Source organism: Capra hircus, chromosome 7, assembly GCF_001704415.2.
Source record: "Capra hircus breed San Clemente chromosome 7, ASM170441v1, whole genome shotgun sequence".
NCBI lineage: Eukaryota > Metazoa > Chordata > Mammalia > Artiodactyla > Bovidae > Capra > Capra hircus.
The window spans coordinates 11998299-12015938 of record NC_030814.1 but is presented as its reverse complement, the minus strand read 5'-3'; the positions used below and the strand labels follow the sequence as shown (position 1 = coordinate 12015938).

Genomic DNA, 17640 nt, shown 5'->3' with positions numbered 1-17640 from the left:
CTGTTGTTTCCTGACCTGCAATGTTTATAGCAATGAATATATTGAGATAATAGAAATATCTATCAATCTGAGCATGCCTCAATAGATTTTGGTATAGTCAAAAAATGAAACTGGATAATAATGAAAATAATTAAAGTAGAGGAATTTAAACATGTTGAATAAAAACATGTAGAGGAATATATATGATATATTTTCTATAAAGTACAAAAGCATTCAACAGAAATCTAGTTATAAAATATGTATCAGTTCAGTTCAGTTCAGTCGCTCAGTCGTGTTCGACTCTTTGCAACCCCACGAATTGCAGCATGCCAGGCCTCCCTGTCCATCACCATCTGCTTGAGTTCACTCAAACTCACGCCCATCGAGTCGGTGATGACATCCAGCCATCTCATCCTCTGTCCTCCTCTTTTCCTCCTGCCCCCAATCCCTCCCAGCATCAGAGTCTTTTCCAATGAGTCAACTCTTCACATGAGGTGGCCAAAGTGCTGGAGTTTCAGCTTTAGCATCATTCCTTCCAAAGAACACCCAGGACTGATTTACTTTAGAATGGACTGGTTGGATTTCCTTGCAGTCCAAGGGACTCTCAAGAGTCTTCTCCAACACCACAGTTCAAAAGCATCATTTCTTTGGCGCTCAGCCTTCTTCACAGTCCAACTCTCACATTCATACATGACCACTGGAAAAACCATAGCCTTGACTAGACGGACCTTTGTAGGCAATGTATATGTATCAGTTCAGTTCAGTTGCTCAGTCGTGTCTGACTCTTTGCGACCCCATGAATTGCAGCCCTCCAGGCCTCCCTGTCTATCATCAACTCCCGGAGTTCACTCAGATTCACGTCCATCGAGTCAGTGATGCCATCCAGCCATCTCATCCTCTGTATGTGTATAGAAGGCTTCTATTGGCTTTCAGCTGGGAGGAGGCAAAGGTGCAGCTTTCTTTGGTTGTCCCGAATCCAGGTTCATCTGATACCAGCTACCTCCACCATGCCGCCTAAATTCGACCCCAGCGAGATCAGGTTAGTGTACCTGAGGTGCACCAGTGGGGAAGTTGGTGCCACGTCTTCTCTGGCCCCCAAGGTCGGCCCCCTGGGTCTGTCTCCAAATACTGTTGGTGATGACACTGCCAAGGCAACTGGTGATTGGATGGGTCCGAGAATGACAATGAAACTGACCACTCAGAACAGACAGGCTCAGATTGAGGTGGTACGTTGTGCTTCTACCCTGATTATGAAAGCCCTCAAGGAACCACCAAGAGTCAGAAAAACATTAAACGCAGTGAAAATATCACTTTTGATGAGACTGTCAACATTGCCTGGCAGATGCAGCATCGATCTCTAGCTAGAGAACTCTCTAGAACCATTAAAGAAATCCCGAGGACTGCCCAGTCTGTGGGCTGCAATGTTGACGGCTGCCACCCTCAGACATCATAGATGGTATCAACAGTGGTGTGGTAGAGTGCCCAGCTAGGAAAGGAACTGCAACTTTACAACAGCAAAGGAAAAACAAAAATAAAAGATTTTTTGACAACCAAAAAAAAAAAAAAAGCACAGAAGCAATAAGTACTGAATTATATTCATGGTTAATTCTTGGGAGGACAGGAGGGAGAGGCATAGTAAAAGAAAAGTGAAATGGATTGGGGAATATTATGTACTTAATTTAAATTCTACCTGTAACATTGTAATTCTAAAACATTGATGCAAATATTGTAAAATATTGTTCAGTTTCTAGTGGAAGTTTGTATTATCTTCAAAAAGTATCATAGTAATCTAAGCTATGTGCATCACTGAAAAGTTTCTCATGAAGAAAGCGTCCACATTTTTATAAATGCCAGTTTTTATTAACATCACTTTCTTTTAGCTTATGTCAAAATATCTGAAATCTGCTCCTTAGAAATAATAATCTTTTTTCAGGCAGAAATCTGAAAGTAGTCTTAAGAAATTGAGGTTTATGGCTGTTTACTGATCTAAATGATTTTGATTCTCTATTTGCTGGATAGAAAAGGATCATCTCCCTTTAATACAATGATTTCTATTATTTTTTCACTATCTGTCCAAATTTATTTCCTCCCAGATTGTTCCAAGCCATTCCCTTGATCTGTTAGGCTTTGGTTGAAGAAATGATTTTTCGGAAAGAACAGAAACCCAGTCATGCCAATTCATATCTTTTAGTTTTCAAGTTCCTGAATTAGAAATCTCAAGATTGTGAACCTTTCCATTCTCTCAATTACTTTAATGCAGATCCAGACAAAATTCCAAATGACTGTTTTTGGAATGTTTCAAGTTGCATCTGTTTATGTGATGACACAATACAAGTATCTTTAGATTTTGATGTGGAATAAGTCAGTGGATTACATAATTTATGCTAAAATTATTGGCAAGACTTTTTCTTCAAAGCTATTTTGTGTGTTTTTCAAATATATTCTGGTCTGATACTCATATAAATATCAAGCATGTTATTAAAACAGCAACATCCTCTGTGCTCCTCTTTTAGAAGATCCTGGGGAGGAAGCTGCGTTCCCATCAGAGTCCCTGTCTCAGGAGGGCTCTAAGAGGAGGAACTACTCAGCCTCCATGTGGAAAGGCAGAGCCCCGAAGTTCTTTTTTCCTCTAGTTTTTAAAACTGAATATAGTTGATTTATTTACAAGGATTTAATTTTTTCTGTACAACATAGCGACTCAGTTATACACACACACACACACACATATCTATTATTTTTTAATCATCCTTTTCATTATGATTTATCCCAGGGGTAGGCTAGGGTTCCCTGTGCTATACACAGTGAACCTTGTTGGTTCACTGGACCAACAGTGGACCTTGTTGTTTATCTATTCTGAATGTAATAGTTTGCATCTTCTAACCCTAAATTTGCAGTCTATGCTTCTCCCTCTCCCCCTTGGCAAACATAAGTCTGCGAGTCTGTTTCTATTTGTGCCATATTTTACATTCCACATATAAGTGATATCATATTGTATTTATCTTTCTGACTTAATTCACTTAGTAGTATAATCCCTAGTTGCATCCACGTTGCTGCAAATGACATCGTTTTGTTCTTTTTTACTGCTGAGTAATATTTCATTATACATACACACACACATATATATATGTATGTGTGTGTGTGTGTATGTGTACACATAACACATCTTCTTTTATCCATTCATCTGCTGATGGACATTTCTGTGTTTTGGCTATTGTGAATAGTGCTGCTATGAACATAGGGGTGCATGTATCTTTTGAATTAGTTTTGTCTTGGGTGTAAGCCTAGGAAGGGGATTGCTGGATCATATCATAGTTCTGTTTTTAGTTTTCTGGGGAAGCTCCATACTGTTTTCCACAGTGGCTGTACCAATGTATATTCCCACCAACAGTGTCGGAGGCTTCTCTTTTTTCCACACTCTCTACAGCATTTGTTATTGGTAGAATTTTAATGATGGCCATTCTGGTTTGTGTGCGGTGGTACCTCACTGTAGTGTTCATTTGCTTATCTCTAATAGTTATTGATGATGAGCATCTTTTTATGTACCTTCTGATTTCTATTAAGGTCTCCTGCCAATTTTTCAATTGTGTTTTTGTTGTTGTTGAGTTGTATGAGTTGTTTGTGTAGTTTGGAGATTAAGCCCTTGTCTGTCACATCATTTGCAAATATTTTCTCCCATTTCCCAGGTTGTCCTGAAGTACTGATCCGGGAAGGGAGAAGCTGCCCAGCAATACTCTGCCTTTCTCCAGGCTTCAGTGGGCTTTTCCCCCATCAGGTCCACTCCCTCAACCACCACTACTTTCCCCTTGAGACTAGAACATTCCAAATTTCTACTTTTGACCTGTTTTCAGTAGCTTTATCCTATTCTTGTCATCTCTTATTATTTTAGCACCTATAAATGTAGATCTGGTCAGTACAGAATTTATTTATAGCTTATCATCCCTTGCCTTGTATGTATGTTGGTGATGTACTACCTCGTTTAATAGGCTGCTAGTACTTTGGGTTAATGTTGAGTTTTAGATCAAAGAAATTTCTAGATCAGAAACAGATGAATTAATTTGAAGTCAAGCACTTCTCACTAGTTTTGATGTTATTTGATGTGTTGATTGCTAATTAAACACAGTACCACCAGATTTTAAATATGAATGTAGCCTACCTTTAAAATATTCTTAAGAACTATTAAGATTTCTGATTAAACATGATAGAAGTAAAAAATAAAGGGATAAATGGGTAAAAACTCTTAGGGTTAAAGTAACTTATCAAAAGGAATCTTCTCTTTTTGTGGTGTATATAAATGTGGGGAAAGTGTTCCTATTAGCACTTTCAGCATGGCTAAATCATGCCCACTAATAGTCTGTTAGAGAAGGGGTACAGAACCTGGATCCCAGAGCCAATTGACTGAGATTCTAATTCAGGGTTTGCATTTACAACATTGTAAATTGTGCTATTTAGTTAACCTTTTCTTCATCTGTAAAATACCTATCCCATAGGATTGTTCCAGGTACAGTAAAATTCATTACTTGCAAAGAACTTATAACAATGTCTGGATCAAATTAACTGCTGTTCATTAAAAAAAAATAGAGAAGGTGGATTTGGTGAGGAGCAATATCAATAATGTGTGGACACTGGAAAGAAGATAAAAATGGCAACCAAATTGACAAAATTAAGATGGCCTAAGATAGTTTGTATATCAGAATACCCAATAGGGTCATAAACTGGGAGAAGCAAGTATCAATGAGACCAACTGTAAAGGGTGTCTTATAGACAGAAGAGTCAGCATAAAGTCTGAATGAGAAGACTCACCGATTTTTTCCACAACCAGCATAGTCAGATACCTCCTCTTCTCCACCCCCAAAGAAGAAATGAAGATTAATCACTAGAGAGGCTGCATCAGAGTGACTCTGACTCCTGAACATCAAGCACAGTGGAGGGCAGGCCTGGCGTGCTGTGGTTTATTGGGTCACAAAGAGTTGGACACGACTGAACGACTGAACTGAATTGAAAGTAAGAGATTCTTTTACCTTGAAAAGTAAAAGAATAGATAACATATAAAATCATTACAAAGTTTGGAATATAAAGTTATGGAAATCTCCCAGAAAATAGAATAAAAAGAAAAAGAAATAGTGGGAAAAAAAAGATGGAGAATTAGTTCGGAAATTCCAATATCTGCAAAATTTTCAGGAATTTCAAGGAAACAAAGTTGAGAGGGGGTAAAATGAACAAAGATAAAAAACTATTAACCAGACTTAAGGGCATATTGTTCCATATTGCAGGAGCCAAGTGAGTGTTCAGCATGATGGACAAAGGAACACTTACACCAAGACTCAGAAATAGGAAAATTTCAAAATACTGGTAATGAAAAGGTTCTTAGATGTTCCATATGGGTAAAAAAAAAAATCACAGAGGAAAGAAAAGAGAAATCAATATTTATATCAATAGCAATATGGGAAACTCAAAGACAATGGGGCAGTGCCTTCATGGTTATGAGAAAAAAAGTGATTTCCATGTGACTGAATGCTTTAGTAACCTGTAAGTCAAGTGCAAGGATAGAACAAACATGTTTTCAGACATGTAATAATTAAAAATACATATATATATATATATATATATATACACACACACACTATATATTCTTTCTTCAGAAAAACACTTGAGGTGTTCTTCCAAAATAATGAGGTAAATCAAGAGATTAAATGCAAAAGTTCAGAAGTTCAAAGCTTAGTTATAGGATATGTAAGTTCTGGGGTTGGGGGATGTAATATAATGCATGAGGTGCAGAGTCCACTCTGAGTCCAGCTTTAATTCCTAGTTGCTAGGAAGACTTTCAAGACTATTTTTAAGACTTTCAAAGACTACAAGACTTTCTTTGATCTTATCTTTCTCAAGACATGCTGTGTTGATCACATACTCCTAAATGTCATGGACGACACTGACATGGTCCAGATCTCCTTGTGTTTACCCCAGGCCCTTCCCTTCTGGGCTAGTCCCAGGAACAATTAGCAAGCACATAGGCAGCGTTCATGCCTGGTGCCCACCTGGTGTTCCAAGGTCCATGCTTTCATGATCTCAGTCATATTCCCTTCTGGGTCTGGCCTTGGGCTTTGTAACAGGGTGATTGTTTTTAAGAAAAACTTGAAAGATAATCATTAACATACTTTCTTAATATATGCTGTTTTTCCTGGTGTTATTTCTGTGAAATTTCCAAGGCTGTGAAAATGCATTATTAGGAATTCCCACTACACATGGCGACTATAGTTAACAATTGCTAAGAAGATACATACTAAAAGTTATTACAAAAATTGTATTAATAACTGGGTGAGGTAGTGAATGTTAACTAATTTTGGTTGTAACCATATCTCAATATATACAGGTATCAAATTGTCATGTTCTACACCTAAAACCAATAAAATGTTGTCAATTATATCTCAGTAAGCTGGAAAAAGTACAGAAACATAGAAATCAGTAAAGAGACAAAATTCCCAAGATGCTGATAAAGTAATTTCTATAGAAATAGTTTTGGTTTAATGGTTACACTATTGTCTCATATATTAGAAAGCCTCTGGTCTGTTTTGAAGATTGAGATCCATGGACTCAAAAATGGTTATTCCCAAGAGAAAATGTAGCTTGCTTAATGACTTTGCATGAATTCGAATGAGTTTACTCCTGCCAGAAATTTTGAGGAACAATGAATGCTAAGATCATAGAAGATTAAGCAAAGGATAAGAAAGATATGAACAAATATATTTTCAACTGGCACAGAACATGCATGGAATTCCCTGATTTTGATGGTCTCCTTAAGCTCAAGCAACATCTTTGCTATGTTTGTTTGAATCTGCTATAATATTTATCTCTAAGACACTAACAAACCATTAAATAGAGAATTTTCAAAATTTATGGCTTCAATAAGTATAACTTTCAAATTCATGGCAAGAGAGTAAACTTAATTTCCACTAGTTTTGGGTCTTTCTTCTTATATAAGCATGCTCACTGAGTTGAATAAAGACAAGTTATCCTTAATTTTTCATTGTATTAATAATGCAAATATTATTGCCTTAAATTCACCCATCTTCTAGTTTTACAGCTTTTACTCCATCCTGAAAGTTCTTTAGGAGGCACAGCAATCACAGCAAACTGGAAAATTCTGAAAGAGATGGGAATACCAGACCACCTGACCTGCCTCTTGAGAGATCTATATGCAGGTCAGAAAGCAACAGTTAGAACGGGACATGGAACAACAGACTAGTGTCAAATAGGGAAAGAAGTACATCAAGGCTGTATATTGTCACCCTGTTTATTTAACTTATATGCAGAGTACATCATGAGAAATGCTGGGCTGGATGAAGCACAAGCTGGAATCAAGATTGCTGGGAGAAATATCAATAACCTCAGATATGCAGATGACACCACCCTTATGGCAGAAAGCAAAGAAGAACCAAAGAGCCTCCTGATGAAAGTGAAAGTGAAAGAGGAGAGTGAAAAAGTTGGCTTAAAGCTCAACACTCAGAAAATGAAGATCATAGCATCTCGTCCCATCACTTCATGGCAAATAGATGGGGAAACAGTGGAAACAGTGAGAGATTTTATTTTTTTTTGGTCTCCAAAATCACTGCAGATGGTGATTGCCACCATGAAATTAAAAGACACACCTTGGAAGGAAAGTTATGACCAACCTAGATAGCATATTCAAAAGCAGAGACATTGCCAACAAAGTTCTGTCTATTTAAAACTATGGTTTTTCCAGTAGTCATGTATGGATGTGAGAGTTGGACTATAAAGAAAGCTGAGCACCAAAGAATTGATACTTTTGAACTGTGGTGTTGGAGAAGACTCTTGAGCGTCCCTTGGACTGCAAGGAGATCCAACCAGTCCATCCTAAAGTAAATCAGTTCTGAATGTTCATTGGACAGACTGATGCTAAAGCTGAAACTCCAATACTTTGTCCACCTGATGTGAAGAGCTGACTCATTTGGAAAGACCCTGATGCTGGGAAAGATTGAAGGTGGGAGAAGGGAACAACAGAGGATGAGATGGTTGGATGGCATCACCAACTCAATGGACATGGGTTTGAGTAAACTCCAGGATTTGTTGATGGACAGGGAGGCCTGGCATGCTGCAGTCTGTGGGGTCGCAGAGTTAGACATGACTGAGTGAGTGAACTGAACTGAACTAGATATTTAATTTCTCAGTATTCCATCCTAGAATCTTTTTCTCTTCATGTTCATCATGTTGTTTGCCATCTATGTGCCAGTGATCCTGGTTTATATGTATAGCTCACATTTATCTCCTGAGTTTCAGATTCGTGTATTTAAATACATCTCCTCTTTGATGTCTCAAGGGAATTTAAAGTTTGATCAATATGATAAAAATTGAGCTTATTATGTTACAAAACTGGATTCTGCTCTCACTGTTCTTTTATTTCAGCAAATGGCACCACATCTATCTAGTTGCAAAAGACAAAGGCCTGTTTCTCCTAAAAATTTTAATTCATCGTTTACTTAATTCTGTCTACATCACCTCTTGACTATTTCTTAAGATTGTCTAGGTCTCTCCAGTTTACAATTTCCATTAAAGTTGAAGCTACAATCTATTCTTCTGGATTGATATGATAACTTAAAATGTGATTTTTCTACTTTGGTTCAATTTCCATCCATTCTCCTTGTTAGCACCAGAATGGTGTTAACATGGATAGGTACTTGTGTTCAGTTCAGTTTAGTCGCTCAGTCGTGTCTGACTCTTCGTGACCCCATGGACAGCAGGATGTCAGGCCTCCCTGTCCATCACCAGCTTCCAGAGCTTACTCAAACTCATGTCCTTTGAGTCGGTGATGCCATCCAACCATCTCATCCTCTGTCATCCCCTTCTCCTCCCTCCTTCAATCTTTCCCAGCATCAGGGTCTTTTCTAAGGAGTCTTTATATCAGGTGGGCAAACTATTGGAGGTTTAGCTTTACCATCAGTCCTTCTAATGAATATTCAGGACTGATCTCCTTTAGGATGGACTGGTTGGATCTCCTTGCAGTCCAAGGGACTCTCAAGAGTCTTCTCCAACACCGCAGTTCAAAAGCATCAATTCTTCGGCATTCATGTTTCTTTATAGTCCAACTCTCATATCCATACATGACTACTGGAAAAACAATAGCTTTGCCTCATGCTAGCTATGCTCATGCTATGTCCTAATTCAAACACTTTCATCATTTTCTAGAGTCTTTAGGCTGGAGTACAAAATTGCTAGCCTGTTTTAATATGTCCTCTGTTATTTGCTTTCTGCCTATATTTTCATCCTCATGTTTCACAGTGCTCTCCCGTCATTGTCATCATCTTTCACGGCCACACTTCCCATCTGAGTCTCTTCCTATAGTGCCCACCATGTAGCTCCCAAGCATCTTTCAGAACTTGATCAGGTAATAACCTCCTCAGGGAGATCTTTTCTGATCTTCCAGACTACATTAGGGTCTCTTGCAACATGCTCTCAAAGCACATTTAATTTTTATTCATGGTACTATGTATATAATTTGATTATATTTTTGTTCATGAAACTTTTGTTATTAAGTATTTTGCCTATCTAAATGGTACAGTTCAAAGGGGCTCACTGTCTTATCCATAGAACGTGGCACAGTATTGGGCCCACATAAGTGTAAATATTCAATACATTAAAAAATAATCAGGGAAATCAGACCATGTCAAAGCATTTCCTTCACCAAAACTACTTAGACATTTCACACATGTACCAAATTTTAATACCAGAGTTTAACAACTCTAACTCGATCATATTCTATTATCCAATTTAGGGAATACTAAATTACAAATAGAAAAGCTTTTTTATTAGCAATGAAGACCAGAAAGTCATACAATACAATAGGTTTTGTTTCTGTCACATTTATTTAATTCCTCTGTATTTTCCCTTAAACAGAAAGACTAAATCAGAGCCCACTAATATGAATTCCATTATGTTTGCTAACATGTTTTAACATATCGAATGGGATATCACCTGACTCCACATTCTGCCATCAAAAGAAACTGAAGGAGTTCTCTACGAAAGTCTTTATTACTTATTTAAAAATGAATGGCTTATGCAATGAGACTTAAGACAAAGTTATACCTCACTATTATTTTATTTTTTTAATTAATTTTTTTTATTGAAGGACAATTGCTTTACAGAATTTCGCTGTTTTCTGTCAAACCTCAATACGAATCAGCCATAGGTATGCATACATCCCTTTCTTTTGAACCTCCCTCCCATCTCCCACCCCATCCCACCCATCTAGGTTGATACAGAGCCCCTGTTTGAGTTTCCTGAGCCATACAGTAAATTCCTGTGGGCTATTTATTTTACGTATAGTAATGTAAGTTTTCACTTATGCAATGGGACTTAAGACAATGTTATACCACAGTATTATTTTAGAAGGAACCCAGAGAATAGGATAGAATTGAATAATATGGCAGTTATTAAAACACTTTAGAAATTGTCATTAAAAAAACACACACAGGAAGTTTGAAAAAAAACTGCTTTCCATTAAAATCTCCTCCATCTCTCCCACTCACCCTATTACCACTTCAGGGACACATCGCGTGTACCCAGGCCAGTTTAAATTAAACACATCAATCATCCTAAGGGTCAAGAATTACCTAATGCTATGATGAACAACTCCTGTGACTTAGCTTTTCCGCTTTGCTCTTTGAAGATTTTCTATCCATGTGCATTTACTTTCTGGACTGAGGCAATCAGTCTGATGCAAAGTTGAAAAAGGCCATTGCTTATGTTTTGTTCAGCATATCTCCAGAGTAGCCTGCTATGAAGTGCTTGGCATTCCTACCATCAGGATTATTTCTCTGAATGAAGATTTATGAACAGAAGGTTCCTGTTTGGATTTAAATACATTTTCTTAGAGGGGTGCTAAGATAAACAGCCAATCGTAATTAATAAATAAATCTGAGGACTAAAGTGCCTTTCAAGAGAGAAGTTCTGAAAAATTAAAGCCAAAGGCAGGTATATTTTAATGGTAGGCTGGATAAGAACCTTCTGAAGCATGAGGTCATGGCTTCTGATTATTAGCATCCTGAGAGTAAAGAGGAAATTGGAGGTCACTAAGAACCTAAGGTGGGTGTGTATAGAAAATACTGTAGAAAGTGGGTTTTAAGTAGAGGTCAGGGAGATCTTAGGCAAATACCTTCTCCTTAAGCCTGGTTTTATTTTAGTACACTAAATTGCTGCAAAAATATTAAACAACCTTTTTTTTTTTCCCAATCAAATTACAGGTAATACTTTTTTAAAGTGAGAGGATCTGAGACTAAATAAACAGAATATTGCTTTTTGAGATAATTTTACTTTCAAAAGAGACTTAAAGGGAGTTTTAGAGTTAGAATAGACGTGGTAATTATATGTTTTCTGCAATCTGACTGGTTAAGCTTTCATGCATAGCTGAACAAAGGATGAAGGGAACTCATTTAAATGAGTGGCTTGGAATTTATACCCCAAGCCTCCGTGGAAGCATGGAGTATCTGAATATGTCTTCTTTTTTATTTTTTGGTGATGGAAAATTAATATGTAGTTTCCTTTATCAGTGTCTGTCATGCTTTGTCTGGAATAAGAAAAAAAAAAAAAGCATTGAAACACTACCTGGGAAAATGGTGGGCTGCTTTAATTCAGGTGAAAGGGTGGAAAGCCCATGAAATAAGCGTGGGATGGGCCGTAGGTGTTGAATACAGTTATTCTGTAAATATTTGGACTCCTTCCCAGTTTGGTTAATGAGGTAGCCATTTGCTTGACTGAATGGTCTTTGAAAAACCTTCTGTTTAATGAAAGAAATTTCTTGTTGCTGCCAGGTAATTCCTATCACCAGCGTGTTTGGAAACAGCAGACTCAGTATGCATGGCTGGCTGGAAGGAGAGTGTTTCTTTAATCATCTAAATTGACTTTCTTTTCTCTTCTCATCAATCTATATAAAAGATGGACACAAAAGAGGACTAGAGACCGGTCTTGAAGTATTCACTTTTTTCTGCTCTAAACAGTTTCCAATCAGTCTTTTAGCATCACGTGGGCTTTTATCAATTATACTCTTAACCAAGCATACAAGCTGCCAAGCCTCAGAGCCAGCCTCATCCACCTGGCCTGGTTTTATATCTTTTCACTTGCAGACTTCAGTCCTGCCTGACTCCAGCAATTTCTTAGAACTGCTGTTAAATCAATTTGACTTCTGCTTTAACCTTGCCACCTGCTTCCTTTGCACCATATAGTGACTTTCCAAATGTCCTTCAAATTTGGACCAAGATTCTACTTTAAATCTCTTTATACAAATCTGTGATTTTTCTGATCCTTTTGTTGTTTGCTTTTAATTATCTCTGTCAAATTTCTTGCTTTTCTCCAGGACCACTGCTTGTAAAGCTTGTCAAACTCTCTGCCTTCCATCATTTAAACAGCTACTGTCCCAGGTTGAAGAAAGTTTCCTCCAACCAATTAAAGGTATAATAGTCATTTCCTGAGACATAACTTCCAATATTTGATCAAGGGTGCATGTATGCATATAGTAAGCATTATTCTAATTATATTTGCATATATAAGTTTCAGATTCCTATGATTGTGAATTCAGTTAGCCAAGTATTGTACCTTTATTTCTTTCTATACTTTAAGCACTATTATGGATGTGAGTGAGAGTTGGACTGTGAAGAAAGCTGAGAGCCAAAGAATTGATGCTTTTGAACTGTGGTGTTGGAGAAGACTCTTGAGAGTCCCTTGGACTGCAAGAAGATCCAACCAGTCCATCCTAAAGGAGATCAGCCCTGGGTGTTCATTGGAAGGACCGACGCTAAAGCTGAAACTCTAGTACTTTGGCCACCTCATGCGAAGAACTGACTCATTAGAAAAGACTCTGATGCTGGGAGGGATTGGGGGCAGGATTGACGACAGAAGATGAGACGGCTGGATGGCATCACTGACTCGATGGACGTGAGTCTGAGTGAACTCCAGGAGTTGGTGATGGACAGGAAGGCCTGGTGTGCTGCGATTCATGAGGTCGCAGAGTTGGACATGACTGAGCGACTGAACTGAAGTGAATTGTCAACTGAAAAAAAGAAAACCCAGCACAAGAATAAAAGCCATTAGCCAAATTTATTCAGTGTCTTAGACTAGAGCCCAGGAAACAGCCTCTCAGGGGGCTTTGAAAACTTCTCTGAAGGGGTAAGTGGTGGTGGTGGGGCAGTTAGTATGCGGATGGTTTAGGTGAAGAGAACATGCAAATCAAACATAGATCTCAATAGAAGGTTGCAACTAGTCACAAGGGACAGACATCTTCAGTTGTCTTCAGCTTTATTGGTCATTAGTATTAATACATGTTTTTTGGAGAAATGTCTGTTGAACTCTTTTCTTAGTTTTTGTTTCTTTCTGTTAGATTTTAAGAATTGTTTTATATTCTAGATACTAGACCCTTATCTGATCCATGGTTTGCAAATATTTTCTCTGCTGTTTGTCTTTTGATAGAGAAGGCATGCTTTATCTGTTTTAGTGAGAAGAGTGATGAAGGAAGGGTATTAGAAAATTTTTATTTGAAAGCCACATTATTCTTTGTTTTCCAGATATAGGCATGTATTGGGTAGATATAACTACATTATTTATTCAGACTCTCATGTGTCCTATGGGGTTTGGGATTTGTTCCATAAACATGAAAAGATGCTAAGTAGCCCACCTTTTATTTTCATGGTATTAAAGCATATTTATATATTTTTAGGTGTCAGTGCCCCTTCTTAAGATGGAAATTGTGGTTCACTGTTCCTCATTCAAACCAATGGAATTATTTATGAAACCATGTTACATTTCAGTGAGCCATTTTCTTTATCAGCAATCAGGAACTTTGAGATCAACTTACATTTAACAGCTATCATTAGATTATAGCTGTGACATGTACTAAAATAGTGAATTCATTCCCAAGGTGTTCAGCTCTTCTCCATCAACCTTGGATCTCCATTAGTTTTCTGAATATGAATTCCTAGTGTCATTGTAGTATGATAATTCTGAAATACTGTGTGGAGAAAAGATTAAAAAATAATCAGATTGCAGACATTGTACAAAGTGCCATTTTTTAAAAGGCAGAGAATCTATAATTTATGACCGCATATCTGTTTCTCCTTGAGAAATTTATGAGAGAAAGGCAACTTTTATTTATTTAGTTTTGTTTTAGAACTAAAGTTTTTGATCAGCGAAGGGTGGAAGTTCAACAAGATGAGAACTTCAGTGAATCCCTGAAGCACCCTACTGACGTTCTAAGACAGAACTAGTAAAGGTCTCCTTTTCTGATGTCTCTTTCAAAAGAATGTATTATCAAAATGTCACCTATTTGGAATATGCAACTCTACTCTGTGTCCATCCATCTTTAGGTCTCACAGGGCTCTGGGGAGATTTGTAACTGGATTTTCATATTTCCAGTGGCTGTTTCCCTCCGAGGAGGTCAGTGAGATGCACGGCAAACTGTCAGTAACTGACTTTAATAACAGGACCCTGCTGTTCAAATTTCTTTAAGTAGTATTTGCAACACACACACACACAGACACACACAGGACACACACACTCTAAGCTGATTTTCCAGGTTAAGCTGATCCTGGTCAAGTATGTGGTCTAGAGGCTTTGAATTTACTTAGTGCTTTCCTTGGGTCAAACAAATAGAGCAGCATTTTTTCTGTCTTTAACATGAAGATTATACAAATCTCAAAATCCTAGAGTTTTAATAAATTGTATCAAATATGTGGTTTGATCAGTTTATATTCTAGCTGATTCTTATTTGTGAGGAAACTCATTACATCCTGGGAGAAATAAATGTTTTAGCCCCTTCAAATGCATCTTTAGCCATTCCAAATGCATTGACTCACACACACAAACCTCTTAATTGTTTTATGACATGAGTAATACGATTATTAGTGCTGTTATTCATGGCGCTGTTTCAGAGCAAGGCACTCAGACTTAGATTAAGTAATTTGCTCAATAAAAGGGATTCAGTCCTGGGCAGTCCAGTTTCAGAATCCACTTTCTTAGCTACTTTCATAAGCTGCTTGTCAGTGATATGAATCAAGCATTTATAAACCCACTTGGACATACTTCAGTCATTTGCCTTATTTTTTTTGAGACCCACATAATCGCTAAATTCATAAACAAAACCAAACAGCTCCCTCCCCCAAATACTCCCTCCATATAGAAGTCAAAGAGATGGAAACACTTCTCTTAAAACCAGTTTTCTTTATGAGAGACTTAGAGGTTTCAAATGAAATGACCTTCCATAATTATTCTGCTGCTGATGGTATTGTGTGGAATGATTTACATATTAATTCTTAAAACAGGATCACTACTCAAACAGCATCCTCAAGGAATAACTTTTCCATATCCAGACTCTTCCAAGTATTGCCTTAAATATAAAAACTATTTTTTAAAATTGTGTAAGGGGACTTGACTTATTATTATACAACAAATTATTGGAGCTGTGCTCTTGTAGGGGCTTCCCTGGCTACTCAGTGGTAAAGAATCCACCTGCAATGAAAGAGACATGAGTTTGATCCCTGGTTTGGGAGGATCCCCTGGAGAAGAGAATAGCAACTCACTCCAGTATAGAGGGGGGGAGGGGGGAGGGGGGAGGAGCGGCACGGGGCTACAGTCCATGGTGTTGCAAAGAGTCAGACATGACTTAGCAACTGAACAACACCATCCTAATGCAACCTGTCAATTATCCTCTCACTTGTTTCAGAGCTCTGAATTTTCCAGCTCTGAAACAGGAGTTAAAAGAGACAAGGATTCCAGGAAGAAGAGAACTTTCTTCTTCTTAGTGCTACCTCCTTGTGTTTGGATCGCTATCACTCTCTAGTTCTTCTGAGACCTCTATCACTATCTATCTCTCCCTACCACTCTTTCTTTATTTCCCTTCCTTGTTTGTAGCTTCCTTTACCACATAAATATGTTTAGCTTGATCTCATCTTAAGAAAAATATCTTCCTCAACCCAGTAATTTCTTTAGCTCTTCCCTTGCCTCATTTCTTGTTTATACAATCCTTTAGCAAGAGTTTGGCCTGTACTTGCTATTTCATTTTCCCTTCCACCTTTTCTTTTCTCAACTCATTGTAAATAGGCTGTGTTACTCCTACTTTACTGAGAGGCCTCCATTGTTGCTTCCTAATTGCTTTTTTACTACCAAATACCAAACTGATTCTTTTCAGTTTTATCTTAATTAACTTATTCCGACTATATACACTTTAAAATTCTTAGTGTCTTCAAAAATCCATCCTTCTAATTCTTCTACGTTTCAGACTGCCTTCATAGTTTTCCTGAAAGTCACCTCTTCATTTGTTCTATAAATGTTACTGTCCTGCAGAATTTTGCCCTTGGTTCTCCTAATTCTACAAACTTGTAATCATCAAACCATCTGGAATAGTGGAATTATCTTTTACACAAAGTACTTAAGGAAGAACTTACATATTGTATCTGTATTTTACCTAAGATACCATGTTTTCCTTTACCTCCTAGTTAATATCCATCTTCCCCACCCAGGAATCAAACCCAGGTCTCCTGAATTGCAGGCAGATTCTTTACCGACTGAGCTACGAGGGAAGCCCGATCTCCTTTACCTCCTATTTAATATTGATTTACCTATAGGCTGCATTTTTATCCTGTCTGACTTTAGGAAGCTCATACCTCCAAGCTATTCTGTTGTTGCCATTCAGTTGCTATGTCACTGTCTGACTCTTTGTATCCCCATGGAGTGCAGCACACCAGTCTTCCTTGTCCTTCCCTATCTCCCAGGGTTGCTCAAATTCATGTCCATTGAGTTGGTGATGTTATCTAACCATCTCATCCTCTGCTGCACCCTTCTCCTTCCGCCTTCAATCTTTCCCAGCATCCGGGTCTTTTCCAGTGAGTCGGCTCTTTGCATCAGGTGGCCAAAGTATTGGAGTTTGAGCATCAGTCCTTCCAATGAATACTCAGAGTTAATTTCCTTTAGGGTTGACTGGTTTGATCTCCTTGCAGATCAAGAGACTCTCAAGAGGCTTCTCTAGCACCATAGTTTGAAAGCTTCAATTTCTTGTTGCTCCGCCTTCTCTATGGTCCAGCTCTCACATCCATGCATGACTCCTGGAAAAATCATAGCTTTGACTAATAAATATCCTCATTAGTCATAGCTGACTAATAAATATCCTCAAAAAAACCTTAATTTGATACTTATTATTTCCTGTTTGGGACTTATGCTTTGTTAACTTGGCTACCAAATCACTGCTTCTGCATTTCATAGCTGTGTTCATCAGATCCCTTCCCCCTACACTTGACATTTATCCTGCTTTTCCCTGGCACCATCCTGCTGGCTGCTCCTCTACTCGGGTCTCATCAGACACCATCTTTCTGGGACCCACTCATCCTGTTAAATTTCTTGCTTCATTGACTCTTAGGAAAGGCTAAAAAAATCTCCTCTATCAAAATATCTCTTTAGGGCAAATGTCTTCTCTCCAATGTATGAGAAATTCGTTTGGTTTATTATTGAAAGCATTTTCCCCCTCTTTTCCTCCACCTGCATCTTCTGGCCTAGGTTTAGCCTGAGACTTATCTTGCAAAAATAAAATACCATTAAAGTGCTCCCATTCAAAAGAACATCCTCCACCAAGGAGACATGCTGCCTCTGTATCTTAAAGTGTGGAAAGAACTA

General features: G+C 37.9%; 1 pseudogene; it reads left to right on the top strand.

The window, feature by feature from the left end:
- The window catches only part of LOC102177161, a 52866-nt pseudogene continuing 36137 nt past the window's right edge, over positions 912-17640 (top strand).